General features: G+C 32.3%; 1 long non-coding RNA gene across 1 annotated transcript; it reads left to right on the forward strand.

The window, feature by feature from the left end:
- Window positions 1-11,140: 11,140 nt before the first annotated feature.
- On the forward strand, window positions 11,141-11,661 carry LOC143579120 (uncharacterized). The gene is made up of 2 exons (XR_013143402.1): window positions 11,141-11,225; window positions 11,259-11,661. It is a non-coding gene; the product is annotated as an uncharacterized LOC143579120 (long non-coding RNA).
- The last annotated feature ends 5,548 nt before the right edge of the window (window positions 11,662-17,209 follow it).

Consider the following 17,209-nt stretch of genomic DNA (forward strand, 5'->3'; position numbering starts at 1 on the left):
CGGGACGAGAGCTTCGGTTCACACGTTAGCTTTGACGAATAAAAGGCTTCTAGAATATTATTTGTCTTTTGCTATAAATAGGACCTTATTGTTTTATTTATGTGTGTGTTTATATAGTGTAAATCACCCACCCATGGGGAGTTCACCATGGTGGGGTTGGTGCTCTTTCAATATTATAAATCTTTTATCCAATCACGAAATAATTATTTTATATTATCTTTATTTGTGTTCGTTCGATCGTTTGATTTCACCGCACCCGTATCGAACGTTTATTAAGAACAAATATGTTCATTTGTCCGGCTTGGGACCTACAGTTACTATTACATAAACAATTCACCCTTAAGTCAGTCAGAGAGATAAAACGTGAAAGCCACTAATAAAAATATAGACCAATTATGTAAATAGTTAAATGATAGATGAAATTCGAAAGTTACACGAATTACATGGATGATTAAGGTATATTTACTTCTATAATTTCATTGAATTGTTTAAATTATGTTTTATATTGTAACTAAGAATATTACACAGGCAATGTTGTACTCCATGTTTTATATATTGTGTCATAAATGCTATCGCATCATATGTTATTATCAAGCCGACCATAAGGTGTGGCCGGGTAGTCGACGGCCACAGGCCTGACACCCCGCTAGGCCCGATTTTTTTTATATAAGAAATTATATATTTTTTATATTAAAACAATATGTATATATTTAGTGTTTATAGTCAATTATATAACCACTAGCTTGGTCTAGTGGCAAATGGGTATTACTCTTAACCTAAAGGTCATAAGTTCTACTCTCATTTGAGGCATGCTTAATCTTAATTTTATACAAAAGCTTTTTACACAACTCAATTATAACCAAGTAAACACACATAAAAATTAAATTATTTAAGCTCACAAAAAAAACTCTTTTTTACTTGAGACCAAAAAAAATTTTCGCTCGGTTTTTTACACAACTCAATTATATTCAAGTAAACCCATATAAAAATTAAATTATTTAAGCTCACCAAAAAAATCTTTTTTACTTGAGACCAAAAAAAAATTTCGCCTTCGGCCCAATTTTTTTTAGCTTTCTCGGAGCCGGCCCTGGTTATTATCGTATTATATTCCATCATATAATGTCATTGCATGTTACATCATTTCATATCATATAGTATTATATTGTATATATCATATTGCATCGAATAATCTCGTCTCGTATCGCATCACATAATAATCGTATCGTATCATATCACATAATATCATGTCAGAGCAAGGTTATAATAAAAAGTAGATTTTTCCTAAGTGTAGGAAGTGTATTTTCACCATTAGATCTAATAAAATACACCACACAATAAACACACCACAACTAAAATAAAGCACACCGCACAATAAACATACCTTCCATATCCACCGTCAGATCAACATATTTAACGCACAAGATTACTTCTTATACTTTTTAGACACACTCCACTTCTTATATTAACCCGACCCTATCATGTCATATCCAATCATAGCATATCATATCATACATTTCTTCGTACAGTACCACAACATAACGCACCCATACCGTACCGTACCATACCATACCATATCATATATCATACCGTATTGTATCGTATCGTATCGTACATACCATATCATATCATATCACATATCATATCGTACCGTACCGTATCGTACGTATTGTATATATCACATCACATCACATCACATCACATCACATCGTATCGTATCGTATCGTATCGTATCGTATCGTATCGTGTCGTACCATGTCGTGTCGTTCTTGTCCCGTCGTTTAATATCACTCCCATTCATATAACGCCATCTTAGACTACGATATCCACGGATGGCAACTATACACTATGTTTATGCTTCAAAAGAAAATATCACATGGACATATGATTCACCTTTTTAAGTTAAGAAATAACGCCATCTTAGACTACGATATCCACGGATGGCAACTATACACTATGTTTATGCTTCAAAAGAAAATATCACATGGACATATGATTCACCTTTTTAAGTTAAGAATCACTAGTCGTGTTTACTCTTCAATATGATCAAAATAACTTTTACTCCTTAAATTACAACTTGATTTATTTAGCAATTATACTATTGATCAACAAGTATCACTACAAATAAAAAGCCATATAATGGCACACAAAAAGTGTCACAAGAACCAAAAAAATGCCACTAAAGCAACATGCTGGAATGAGTGGCACATAAAAAAAGTGTCACTAGAAGCGCTACCATTAAAGCCTTTTAGTGGCACTTTTTTTGTCTGCCACTACAAACTTTTAAAGTTTTAGTGGCACTTTTTTCGTGTGCCATTAAAAAAATTTGGACCTTTAATGGCATTTTTTTCGTTTGTCACTACAAACCTTTGAACTTTAGTGGCACTTTTTTTTGTCTGCCGTTACAAATCGTTGGACATTCAATGGCACTTTTTTTGTGCGCCATTACAAACTTTGGACTTTTAGTGACACTTTTTTGTCTGTCACTACAAACCTTTTGATTCTAGTGGCGCTTTTTTTGTGCGCACTTTTGAGCTTTTAGTGACATTTTGTCACCACAAATATTTGTGCTCTTCCTTTTAACAATATAAAAGAAAACTAAAATTAAAAAATATAGAAATCATAATATCTTCACCACAATTAAAAGTTCAATCACATTTTAAACACAAAACAAATGTATAAGTACGCTCAAATTAAGTCAAAACATCAAGCATACAAAAAGGAAAGTAACAAATATTTGAAAAAACACTGAAAACTTTACACTCGTTAACCTCTTTCACTGTCTTCCATCATCATGCGAGGTACCTAATAAGGAAAATAAATATTATTAATATGTAAGCCATATGGACACTAACTTGTGTAACCGACTTATATATTAGACATATATTAACCTAAAACTGATAACCTATTGAAATAAACCATATCAACATTGGCCTTGTTTAGGGATGCAAATGGCCAAGCTGCTAGCAAGCTACTCAAGAACGGCTCGTGGAAAAGCTAGATCAAGCCAAGCCTAAACAAGCTCAAGCTTAAAAGTAAGCTTGTTTAATAAAGTATAAATGTAAATATTGCATTAAGAACATGAAAGAAAAATATTGCATTAAGAACGTGAAAGAATATATATCATAATACGAAGAATGTTTATAGTTTACCACCGATGAGAATTAAGCAACTGATGAAAACATACGAGCATAGAGAAATAGGAATTCATGTACACCTGCATAACAAATACAAAACAGTTAAAATGTCAAAAATATGAAAGAAATTAAAACATAATTACCCAATAAACTAAAATAAAAATAAAATACCTCCATTCGGATGCTGCAATCATCAACCATCCAAGAATTGACTAATGGTAGCCTCAGTGCACTTGTTTTCGTGTAATAAGCAAATACAAGAATTCTATTATTTTCATGATTTCATCACAGAAATCAAATAAAAGATCAATTTGACTATCTAAGATTGTAAAGGAACAAAAAGTACCTTGTATACACCACTCATAACTCTGAGCATAGATGTACAAGAATAGACTATAAAAGAACTTTTGTGTGCAACATTTTGTCATATATCTGTAACTAATGAGTCTCAAAATAATGAAAATGTGGACCATAAATACAACCAATATAGAAATGAATTTTCGATTGCAACCATTGTACTATGATTGTACATTTACAAACATAGGAAAAAAAAAAGAAAAAAAAGACAGATTATAAAATGATAAAATGACAATAGAGTTTACCTGTGGTGATGAGACAATAGTATGCAAGCACGGGAACAAAACTAGCATTATTCTCAGAACTATTTTATCATCCAAATCGGAACAAACGAGAGCCAAACGTCTAAGAGCCCCATTCACTGGACATTTTAATGATTATAATAATTGCATCAGCCATGTAACAGAAAGAAGATAACAAGTTCAATGTGTAGCATCAAGTTAATATTTAAGATACCTGCATTTGCATTACTATGATCATTAGTTAACTTCATTAATATGAGAGGAAAGCAGACCATTCATCTAGCCAATCATGGTGCACAACTGCTGCAACAACCATACTAATAGCAGTGCAGATTTTTCTGTGAGGATCATCCAGTCAGAGCAATAGAAGACCACGTATAACTGTTTGATAATGAGAAAAAGCTTGTAACAAACTAGATACATGTAAAACAAGCTTTTTTTCCCCTGAAACTCTTAAATACTAGCTTGTAATAAACGAATTCGACTAAATATATAAAGAATAAGTGAATAACTAAGAACATGTATATGCATTAATTAACAAATAATAAATGAGCCGAGCACGAGCTTAAAAAAATAGATCAAAACGAGCCGAGCTCGAGCTCGAGCCCTCATATGTCAAAATGAGATGACCTTAAGCCTAGTTGAGCTTGGGCTCAGTTCGTTTACACCCCTACAAACAAAAAAAGTAACAAATAAATAAGTGGGTCATGTTAATGCCTTCGATTGTTCAAAACGCCTAAAACTCACACCTTTAGCAACACTTGGCAGAATATGCACAAATAATTTGTTTTTTATCCTCATACCTGGTCTTTATTTTCGCTAATTAGTATCTAACCTAAAAACTCTCCAAAGGCAAAAAGCTTTGTCAAAAACAAAATTTTCTTTGAATAATTTACAGTCAAATGTTGACTTTTAAGATATAAACTACAAAACTGATCATCAGAATCCTAGCAACAAAGTGATTATGATGGTTTTAAAGGATAAGGTTTTAATTGTGAATAAGATTAAACTACAAGACGCAGAAAGTGATTATAATGGTTTAAAGTGGTAAAACTAGAATGTGCACATAAACATTAAGGCTCAAGCACACACATATGCATATATTCAAGAAATTAACAATAACTGCATAACAAACTAGAAAAAAGATAGGCCTAATGAAACTGTGCTGATGAAGCTGAACCGAGCTCATGAAATATGTGCTAATATTGCTCTCAGTGTGGACCAAACATTATGAGATTAAACAGCACTAAAAGAATTGTGTTTCACTTAACCACCTGCAAGCATACCCTAAATTGCAACTAGAGCTGAAAATAATGAGTAATCACTACTTCTAAAAAGAAAGTGAAGAATTATACTACATATCTACCATTCTAAAGCTAATATGTCTACTGTTGGGGTAATTATTGCTTAATTCGACCAGTAAACTGGCCCTAAATTCCAACAAAATGTGTAATCACCGGTTCTAAGAAGCAAATGAAGAACTATACTATAGACTAATCATTCTAAAGCTAATAACGTGATAATAATGTGTCTGCTGTTACTGTTAGGGCAATTTGATTACAAAGTAAATTCAATTACCTATTCAACATGAAGTAGAGTAAATAAACATCACGTATTTTACATTTCAATTGAATTGACAAATATACCGCCATTGATTCGGTGATTTGACCTTCGTTAGCTACAAACGCTTGTGAGAACCGATCGAATTCTCTGGATGTTGAATTGAAACCTAATCTCGGTAGAGAAGCAGTTTTTAGAAACCAGATCATCAACAGAGTAAAGCAAACCCTAATCGCTCCAACGAAGCTTTAATCTTCAACGAAGAGCATGATTTGGACGGAGTATTAGTCACCGGATCATCGATTGAATCGGAATTGGATATCAACCTCCGTTTGTGAGGGTATGTGATATCGCCGCTGACGATTGACGGCATTTTGTGTGGATTTGACAGGAAATGGTGATGGAAGTAGGTGGAATTTGGTGGTAGTGGTTGAAGATGAAAATGGAGGTAACGGCGGAAATATAGGGTTTAGCGGGAACCGTACACTGTATTAAGTTTTGTTTAATGATAAGATTTTAGTTTTATAAAAATGTGTAGTTTTTTTTATAAAAAAATGATATGAAATGATAGAATATTTGGGTGTTTTAAGTCCCAAAGTTTCCTTGCCAATTGGGCATGATTTGAAAAGAAAGGAAAGGATAAATATTTAAAATTACCACTTTACCCTTCAATCTACATCTAATATTTGTAAAACTACACATTTTTTTCTTTTCCTTTCCTTTCATTTAAACTAAAGAATGTAATTAACCATTTCTTTTCTTCCACTTTCTTTCATTTTTCATTAAATTTGAGAATGCATTATATGCATGTACTTTCTTTTCTTCTCTCATCCTATCCAATCTTATACTTTCCTTTCTTTTAATTAAAAACTCGAGAACGCAGTGGTAATGTTGTCAAGCGGCAAAGAGGGAGTTTGATGAATCAGGATGTGGCAGCATAAAGAGTTAATGGGAAAATTACTCTTGTAACTTAAGAACCTAATTGCTTATCCAATAATAATAAAAAAAAGTGTCCTACTTAACGATAGCAATTCTATCATGCTATATTTAGCGCTAAGCAATTAAGGTATACGCAAAGAGTCATTAAAAAACTAAATTAGTGGTAAAAAAAAGTTAAATGCCATAAAAACGTGTCACTATATTTTTAGTGGCAAATACAAAGTGTCACTAAATGATAAATTAGTAACACTAAACTATGTGCCACTAAAAGTGTGTACTAAACAAATATGATATATATTCAAAATGCCATTAAAAACCTAAATTAGTGACATAAAAGCTAAATGACATTAAAAACATATGACACTATAATTTAGTGACATACGCAAAGTGCCACTAAAATCATTAATTAGTGGCACTAAAAACCATGTGCCACTAGAAATATGTTATAAGCATAGATGGCAAACGCAAAGTGCCACTAAAATTATTAATTAGTGGCACTAAAAACCAAGTGCCACTAGAAATACGTTATAAGCAAATATGATATATGCAAAGTGCCACTAAAAACCTAAATTAGTGACACTAAAAACCAAGTGCCACTTGAAATATGTTATAAGCAAAGATGGCATACGCAAAGTGTCACTAAAACCATTAATAGTGGCATAAGAGCTAAATGTCATTAAAAATGTGTACCACTAAATGGACTTTTTTTTGTAGTGCATTATCGTTCTCTCTGTAAAAACTCTATATAGCACATTTTGAACCCCCCCCCCCCCCCCCACCCCATCATGGCACAACTCCCTTAAATCATGATGTTAATTTGAGATTGATCACATAACATAATTAGTCACTTAGTCACTACTCAGTGGCATTCGTATTTCACTTTATAAAATGGTGACTATCCCCTAACACACTTGAACATATTCATATAACCACACCAAATAGCACAAATCTTTTTATGTAGTTAGCATGATCATTTAAAATCATCAAAACATATTCTAAAATACGTATAAACTTTAATACTCAAATTAAACATTTAAATAATAACCTAAAATGGGATGTTATAAAAAAGTAAAATAACTTTTTCGTATTTGAATTTAATATTATTATTATTATTGTTGTTGTTGTTGTTGCTGTTGCAGTTAAAGCAAGTATAGTGTAGTTATTTTCACATGTATTTTACAAACTTATAATAGTTAGGCTCATGACAATTTTATGCAAACAATTTTGACGATATCGTACATATTTCATCTTTAACAATGGTCATCTTTAACAATGTAAAACTTGGTCCTCTGATAACAATAAATCTTAGCTAATTCGACATATATGTGTGTATGTGTGTATTGTCAAGTTAAGAAGAGTAATACGAACTCAACTTCCAAAAAAATAATAATGAGAATCAAGTATTTTTAACAAAATGAGAGAGAGTTGAAGTAATTTTCTAAAAAGCTCATAATAATGCCCCATAAATGATAAGAGAACAAAAAAATAGTCCGATATTTCAGAAGCAAAATTCTCGTTGGTCTTTATCTTACAACTCAAAATTTTACTTATGTCATGGTTTTTAGTAAGATTCAGGTGGTGGCGTTGGAGGTTGTCAGTTTCTATGGCGGTTCAAGAAAAGGAGAGGACGACATTTACAATGATGGAGATGACGGTGGTGGCCCACCATGGTGGTGGGATGCAGTTGGTGCGACGTGTCATTGGTGACAACCAGTGGTGAGATGTAGTGGGTGTGGTGGTTCACCGGATGAGTTAAGAATGAGAAAGGGGGGATGAAGATTAGGGATAAAAAGAATTTTGTGTTTATTTATTTAAAGACCAAAATTTTAAGCTAATAATAGATATAACCCCTCAAGAGGTAAAAAGACTAAGTTGCCCTCACATCAGGTGCACATGACTGAATTTAACGCAAAAAATTAACGGGGTTAGTTCCAAAGGAGGTAACGTAATAGGAATTTGAAACATAATGTATGTTTTCTGCAATTTATTTTACTAAATGACGTCTATTTAAAAAATGTTCAAATATAAAAGATACCTTTTGCTATTCGGTCTAAAAATTACAATAAGATTCCCGCATCCAGCCACTACAATTTTAACATAAAGGGGCTTACAATCCATCGATCAATCTCTCATGTAGACCATATTAAAAGGGAAAGAAACTTAGGGTTTCCATCGAATTGCATCTTTAAAGACTTATCGGCCTAAGAATCCATGCTTTTTCTGAATCTTGCTGTCAGTTTCTATGTCATATATACGTTTGCATTTCTTTGGTTATTATAGGGCGTAGTCCCGACATAAATAAAATTAAGAATTATATAGACGAAAATTATACCAAAAAGAATGACTACTAAAGATATATTTGACTCAGAAGCTGATAACTCAATTCTGAAAAGATGGAATCCTTGGCCAATAAAGTCTTTAAAGAAGCAATCAAATGCTTATTATTCCGCTCAAACGAAAGTAGCAATTACATTTGACCTAATTAAATCAAACAAGCTATTATATAAAAAAATGAAATATATGTGAAATGAGAGAAGTTCTTAATGGATTGTGAATGGGAGAAATAAGAAGAGATATGCATCATCGATGAATGAGACAGTGCTTTATATAGAGAAATTTGGATGGGCCATGATAAAATAAATCTTCTATATGGGCCTTGGTTATACGCTTTTGATGTTATTATATAAATATGATGATTGTTATCACGTGTAATTTACCATCTTCTAGAATATTCGAGGTGGAAACAACAATGTGAAACATATCTGAGGTTTATTTAATGCAATTTAAAAATGCTATATAAAAATAACTTATATTTTGCACATAACTTAATTAAAATTTAAGTTATATAATAACATGAATAGTTATACCTTGTGTTTCGATATCTTTTGGGCATTTACGACTTTATTTTTCGTGTTTATTAATTTTTTTTGTTGCGATACTGAGTGTCGATACTATAACATTCGTTAATTTTCAAACCTAAAAATCCAACCCGTTTTAAGTTTTCGGATCTTCATATTTAGTAAACTATATTTTAAATTTATAATAATATTATTCCATATTAACGATTTTAATCCTAAGCTCCAGTTTACGTATTTTATACATTAATTTCATTTTAGTTAAAGTTCAATGGTTGTTTGTGTCATTTAAAACAAATAATAATAATAATAATAATAATAATAATAATAATAATAATAAATTGTAATCTGCGGCGGAGCCACAATCGTGCTCCGCACGGCACGGGCGGCTAAAATGTTTGGTCCCCGACAGAAGTTCCCCGTGCGGCGTGAGGGGCAGGCTAATTGTAACATCCTATTTCGTTAAGAATTAATAAAATAAATTTCGTTTATTTTATAGTGTGTCGTTTACTGGTTTAAATAAATAAATTAATAGAAGGTGAGCTTGGACTTTAAAAGATGGAATAAGAGATGGAATGGGCTTTAGGTCCATGGGCTTAAGGGAGTATAAATACCCCTTAAACCCTAATCCTTTTCATTTTTATCCATCTCTACACCATAGCCTACACCATCAAAAATACACACAAACACTATCCTATAACCCGAGCCAAGATCCGAAGGTGGAAACCCGAACCCGTGGTGCTAGACCATCGTGACGAACCAAAAACAACATCAAGACTAGACCGTGTCTGTAAACCGACTCGTTTAAGGTACATTTATATCGAGAACTTGTTCGTTTAGGTTCGGATTACGTCTAGAAATCATAGATATGTTTGAGTATGTTAAAAACGAATCCAACACACCAAATCTTACTGAAATTCGTTAACATATCATGGGTTTATTAATCGTATGTTTATCCGTAGGTATGTATCGGACCAAAAACACCTTTTAGGCACGATGTTGACTAATGGGATGGTTGGGGTTTGTCGGCGTTGGTATTACGAGTCCATTGATACAAGATTCGTGTTATATCATCACGAAATAAGGATTAATTGGAAATCCCGTACCTGTTGACTAATCTATGTTCTTATTGATTTTGACTTTGACCCTTGAGTCAAAGATTCAGGTAAGACTGATGTGGATTCGTTATGATTGAACGAATCATTGTAATTCGTTATACAGTCATAACGAATGGGTTACATTCGCGTGTCTTCATAACGAATGAACCCTTCTCATTTGTTATATGCCCGTTCGCCATGATAAAATAACGAATCAGGTCACAGTAAGGAATCAGGTCATGATAACGAATCAGAACACTATAACGAACTAGATCCACTCACCATTTCATTGTGATAAGATAACGAACCAGATAACAAATCAAATCATGACATGATAACGAATCAGGCTTAATTCGTTATAGCGAATAAGTTAACGAATTGGATAATAATTTAAAATCCTAATGAAAAATGTGTTAAGAAAGTTAATGGAAATAAAATTAGCCAGAGGCGCCCCTAGAACCCGTTGGACCTGCTAGGGGCTGCCGCCCCTAGAACCTGCTGCCAGGGGCGCTGCCTCCGGACCTCGTTCGTTGAGGGTTATTATTAAACTAGAAATACGATATGAGTAGTGATAGTTAATTGATACGTGTAAATGTTATACAGTTAGTCGCGCACAACTAAAGAAAGGAACAACCATTAACAGTGAACGTAACCGAGTTCAGGTGAGTTTCTAGCCCCATTCCTTGTTATGTTTTCGGGGTTGTGTGCATACTCGATGTGATTAGTTAATACAATTACCTTAAGTGGTAAGTGTATGCCTTATATGATTTATGTATGGATGAATGCTTGTCGGTGCATGAATGATCTTCGGATATTGCATGTACTGCCAGGTGATGGTTTGATGATATGATGGTTGTATATGATGAATGAACGATGTATGTACGTATGAAACTTATAATTATATAAATAGAAAGTTATGGCATGATGGTATTGAAGAAGGGAGACCGGACCCTAACAATATCCGAGGATGGAGGGTATCGGACCCTAATAATATCCGAGGATGAAGGGAGACCGGACCCTAATAATATCTGAGGATGGAGCGTACCAGACACTAATAATATCCGAGGTATGTAGGGCGAAATGCTCAATATAATGTAAGGTTAGTTATGAATGTGAATGAAAGAATGATGAACATGATAAGTATGTAATGCGTACCTTCAGGCACGTATGTGTGTATGTACAGTAAGTTATTTGATTAACTAGAACTCATTCAACGTAGATGACTTTTAGTATTAACGCAAGTGAGTAGAATGAGGTAGCTCGCTTGATGAGGACACATGACATGAAATTGAAGATACTGGCATCTCAAGTAAATGTTATAATGTTTTAAAGACTATATTTTGTTTTTAAATGACTATGAATGTTGGTTAAGACAAGATTTGAAAGTTATGTAATGTGATTTGGTTGAAGTTTTATATTCCGCGTAAAGTTTTAATTAACTCTGATATTTAGAACTGTGTTTATGAGTAAGTCCAACGTCCAAAGTAAGGCACCGGTACGGGGCCTTACACTAATCTCCCCCGCACGACGCGGCGGAGCTTGCTGTTACAACTATCTTTTTTAATATTCCATTAACTCGTTTAAACACAATATTTCAAATGATTTTTGAGTTGTTTCAACTTAGTTTTATAACAATAAACTTGTTTGAATATATTTGTAAGGCCAAAAGTTTTGACTTACGATATCAATATGGCGAAACTCGTAATATATATATGGTCAAGCTAATAATTAAAGTGGACATGAATTCCGGATATGAGACTAGAGCTTCGGTGCAAGAGTTTATCTTCAACAGAGAAGAGATCTTCTAGAATGTTAGGATATTATTGTCCTAGCTACCTATAAATAGGACCTTATGCTTATCAATTATGTGTGTGTTTTCCATGGTGTAACTCACCTTGGGTGGGGTCGGTTCAATTAATGTTATCAATCTTTATTATTACCGATTACGGAGTCATTTAATATTTTATTTATATTGTTTGTTCGATCGTTTGATTTCAAACACCCGTCTCGATCGTTTATTAAGAACAAAATATGTTCGTATGTCAGATCCAGTTTCGGGACCTACAATATTTCTTGTGTGTTTCAACTCAACTTTTATGATCAATTTCAAAGTTTTGAATGTTATTCAAACTCATTTATTAATTTTGACCAATTCAAATCAAATGAAACATATCTGGCTCAACTCATCGATAAATATTGAACCATTACTTCTTTTACCTTTTCCAATCTTCAATTCGCGAAATTTCGTGTGCTCTCTTTGCTAATTTGATTTATTCTCAAGTTTGACTTTCAAAAGTGAAACCATGAATATCAAGACTTTTTACTTTTTTTTATATTCTCCTTCCAGGTATGTCAAGGTCTATTTTTCCTGCGTGTTCGGTTCTTTTAGAACTTGATACTTGATGTGCTAAAAGTAGTTATAATATTATTAACTAAAATTACGCTAATCTAGACATTAAGTAATAATTCTAGACTCTTAACTTAACTAAAACTACTAACCGGCAAGTGAACCGGTCGACTCTAGTACAGCTAAGTAACTCCGGATATCGAAGCCACGAGACTCATTTAATTACGTAAACTAGCTAACTTAGACTTTACTATTGACACGACTATTTATTTATTATTATTGGGGGAATTTACTAAAAAGTAATATTAAACTAATATTAAAACTAATTAATAAAACTTATAACGACTTAAATCTAGATTTAATTTAGATAATGACGAACAACCACCTAGGCTAGAATTCCTAATGTATCAATTATCAAATGGTTGGAAAATGCTAAGTTATGAACCGGGATCTTAAACTATTCACTTAATGGGAAACCGAACAGGACCCTTGATCATTCTCAAGAAGACACCTATGGAATCCTAATAAGCTATTAAAAATACTGGTTTAATTAGACTCCCTTACGGTCACTAATTTATTTTATGACAAGTACCTCTATAAGAAATCCTACCTTACATCGCGGAAATCAAAGGTGGTTTAAAGAATTCATTCGACTAGATAAACAAAGGTGATAAATCAAACCTATACGGACTCCTTACGAAGAATTAAATCTAGCAATTTAAACAACCAAGACTTATCATATAATCTATCACCTTAAGCTATTTAGATTAGCAGCACACTTAAGTCTACTTGATTGATTAATATTGTTCCTATGGTATTATTGCAAATCAATCATAAACTAGTCAAAAACACACAGTAGATGACCTAACAGAATCCTATTATATGACAGACAATCATTAAGGAAACTGTGAAACAATAAAACTCATTAAACAAACATAAGCACACATATGCATCGAACGAATAAAAATAAACTTCTTACTTAGTCATAAATCCATAAACGAAAACAAAATCCAAACCAAAATTCAAAATTAACAAAAGTTTATCATATGCCTAGGCGGTCTAAGGGTTTAGCCAACAACCATACTCAAGAATAAAAGAAAATAAATTGGTTCAAATAATGAATCCATAAAGATAATAATAAATTCAAACCAATAATAATGATGAGTAGGTGTTGAACCCGAACGCTCTCTACTCGAACCCAGATGTTCTTCTCTCCTTGTGATCTTCGACAAAAGGGTCTGCCAATCAGCCTAACCCAGCTCCAAGATTCTAAAAAGAATAATACAATGCCACCTTCCTATGATCGCCGACATTCATATTTATTAATTCCTCTCCAAGTTGCCGCCTCTTCTATTATAGTGTAGTTGGGCTTTTATTTTGCAAAAGAAAGCATAATAGTTTATTTGTCGTTGGCCCATAAAACTTGTTTAATCGGCCCACTTTAAGACAAATGTGTAGGCATCAAACGAATCGGTAACTCACACATGGCTTAGAGATTTCTCCAAATAAAATAAATTAATCTGATTTAGCAATTTAATTTGGTGAATTTGCATAGTTGACTTTTCTTCACGCCATCATCATTCCACTCTTTTTATTTCTTTAACTTTGCTACTGCTAGAAACAAACCAATATATATGCATATTAATATTTTAAGATTTAAATTTTAAATTCAAACGAAACAATTTGTTTGCCTGCCAACAAAATTATTAATACCAATTATATGATATTTTAAAACCAAATGTCCCATTATTATATTACAATATAAAATCTATTTGATCATTCATTTGGTTAAAAGTTTAAAATTAATATTTTTTACTAGCTCGCTGTTTCTACAAACCTTAAAAACCCAAATAGAAACCAACTAAGAATAATATTCAATAAAAAACAACTTAAACCCGAATAAAAGTGTAAGAAATATTTGCATAATATATGTCTAATTTAGTTTATATCAAATATCCCCACACTTACTATTTTTTTCGTCCCTGAAAAAGTACTTTGCAATGGAATCAGAATCGGAAAATATAGTCTTAAAAACATATAGATTAATTTAAAATTTCAGAAGAACGCAAAACCGCGATCACCGATATTGTTGTCCACTTAAACCCATGCCTTAATCTTTACCGGGACAAATAAGATCCGACAATAATAATACTTAGTGTTTTACAAAATTAAGACCCGCTTATTTTCAGCTTTTACCGGACCAGACCACCCCAACTATACTTTAGATCAATTTTTGAGCTAGGTTTTTTATTTAATAAAACTCCTATTTTGTTAATGTTTAAAGGTTTCTAGAGACAACGCGTTAAAATAAAGTATCATTATTAAACTTAGACCGACAAGTATTTGAATTGATTTTATATGTTACAATTATTTTTATTTTTTCTATCCACACTCTTTCATTTAAAGTATAGTATTTAGTTATATGATTTATTTATTATTAATGATGGATAAATGAACGTTTTTATCTACGGTAACATATAAAAGAAACATGTTGGCTAATTCAATGGGGGCTATTCAAGGTTTGAAGCTCATGCCACAAGTTCAGATTGAAGATTGTGTAAGTGATGTTGTGGATCTTACTAAAGTAATTTGAGCCATCGAAGAAGCAAAGGATTAACATGATTGAGTTAGTGGGGCGAAGCTTAAATTAAGAATAAAGTGCCAGAATTGTCTTAGGGGTTTGGTAAAATATGCGTCTGTCTTCCAAATATTTTATTTATTGCAACTGTACCATTGAGGTTTCCAATTTCATCCAAATCACTAACTATGTTATTTTTTTATAGTTAAGTCAGAAGTATTATGGTCTTTTTACATATTAGTGTACTTTTTTTTTGGGTATTTTATTTTATGGTATTTCAAACTAAAAGAAATGAAAAAGAGTAAAGTGCCATTTTCGTCCTTGTGGTTTGGTAAATATTGCGAATTTAGTCCAAAAAGTTTATTTTTGCATATGGACCTTCCATGTTTCCCAATTCCAGCCAATTACATCCAAATCACTAACCCCGTTAAATTTTATCGCTAAGCCATGGTAGACATGTCTTTTCACTCTTTGTTTATGATAATACTTATTTTAGTGAACTGTAGTTTTCGTCCATGTGGTTTGTCCAAATCTGCGATTTTAGTTATGTAGTTTCAAATTTGCAATTTTCATCTCTATAGTTTTATTTCACTTACAATTAAACCCTAATTCACTAATCTCGTTAAGTCTGCCATCAGTTTGTCTTTCACGTGAGGGGCAATTTTATCCTTTTTTTTCCCAAATACACCCCAACCCTTCACGTGTGGGGGGGGGGGGCTTTTGGATTAGGACTGAGGTTTATTTTAGGAGAAAAACGACAAAACTGGTCGTCACGTGAGGGCACACAGATGAGTTAACGACCAGACTTAACGGGGTTAATATATTCGGGTTTAATTGCAAGCGAAATGAAACTATAAGGATGAAAATTACAATTTGATAGGGGTGAAAATTGCAAACTTGAAACTATTGGACTAAACCGCATATTTGGACAAACTACATGGACGAAAACCGCAGTTCACTGAAATAAGTATTATAATAAAGAAAGAAATAGTGAAAAGACATGTCTAGCCCTAAGTTAACGATTAAATTTAACGGGGTTAGTGATTTGGATGTAATTGGAAAGAATTGAGACACGCGGAGAGTCCATTTGCAAAAAAATAAACGTTTTGAACTAAATTCGCATTATTTGTCAAACCACAAGGACGAAAATAACACTTTAAATATTGAACCATTTAACTTCTTTTAACTTTATCACACTTCAATTCATGAAATTTCTTGTGCTCACTTTGCAAATTTGGTTTATTCTCAAGTTTTACTTTTAAAAGTCAAACCATGAAGATCAAGACTTTTTACTTTTTTTACTATTCTCCTTCCGTGCATGTCAAGTTCTATTTTTCCTGCGTGTTCGGTTCATTTAGAACTTGATACTATTGATGTGTTCTAAATTACACATAAGTTATATAAATAATTCCTACACTTTAAATCAATTTTGAGCAAGGTTTTTATCGAATAAAACTCTTATTTGGTTAATATTTAAAGTTAAAAGGTTTTAGAGACAACGTAAAGTATCTTTATTAAACTTAGGCCGACAAGTATTTGAATTGAGTTTATATGTTATGATTATTTTTATTTTTATTTTGTTATCCACACTCATTCTTTAAAGTATATTACTCCCTCCGGACCATTATAGGTGTTCATATTTCGTTTTTTATTTATCCCATTATAAATGTCCACTTTCAAAATTTATTAGGCAATTTTTAAGTTTACCCTTAAATAAAAACAAATAGCATTAATAAGTAATATTGGTGGACCCAATTTCGAAAGACATTATTGTCATTTGGTAAGCAAAAAAAGTAATAATTTAATCTACCTTAAACTTTGTGTTTTTCAAACTATGACACTTTTCATGGAACGGAGGTACTCCTTCCGTCCCATTTTAAATGTCCATTTTTTCATTTTTGGTTGTCCCAATTTAAATGTCATTTCTATACATATAAATTCAATTTAATTATGCCCTTACTATAAATTCATTTCTATACATATAAATGCCCTTACTATTTTTAGCCATAATAACTTAAAGGACATTATTGTCATTTTACAGCTCATAAAATAAAATGATCAAACATTTCTTAATTTGTGTGTTTTGGGTCCCATGACATT

This window comes from Bidens hawaiensis, unplaced genomic scaffold (genome assembly GCF_021521415.1).
Source record: "Bidens hawaiensis isolate Kalapana, Puna unplaced genomic scaffold, B.hawaiensis_p1.1 tig00029602_1, whole genome shotgun sequence".
NCBI lineage: Eukaryota > Viridiplantae > Streptophyta > Magnoliopsida > Asterales > Asteraceae > Bidens > Bidens hawaiensis.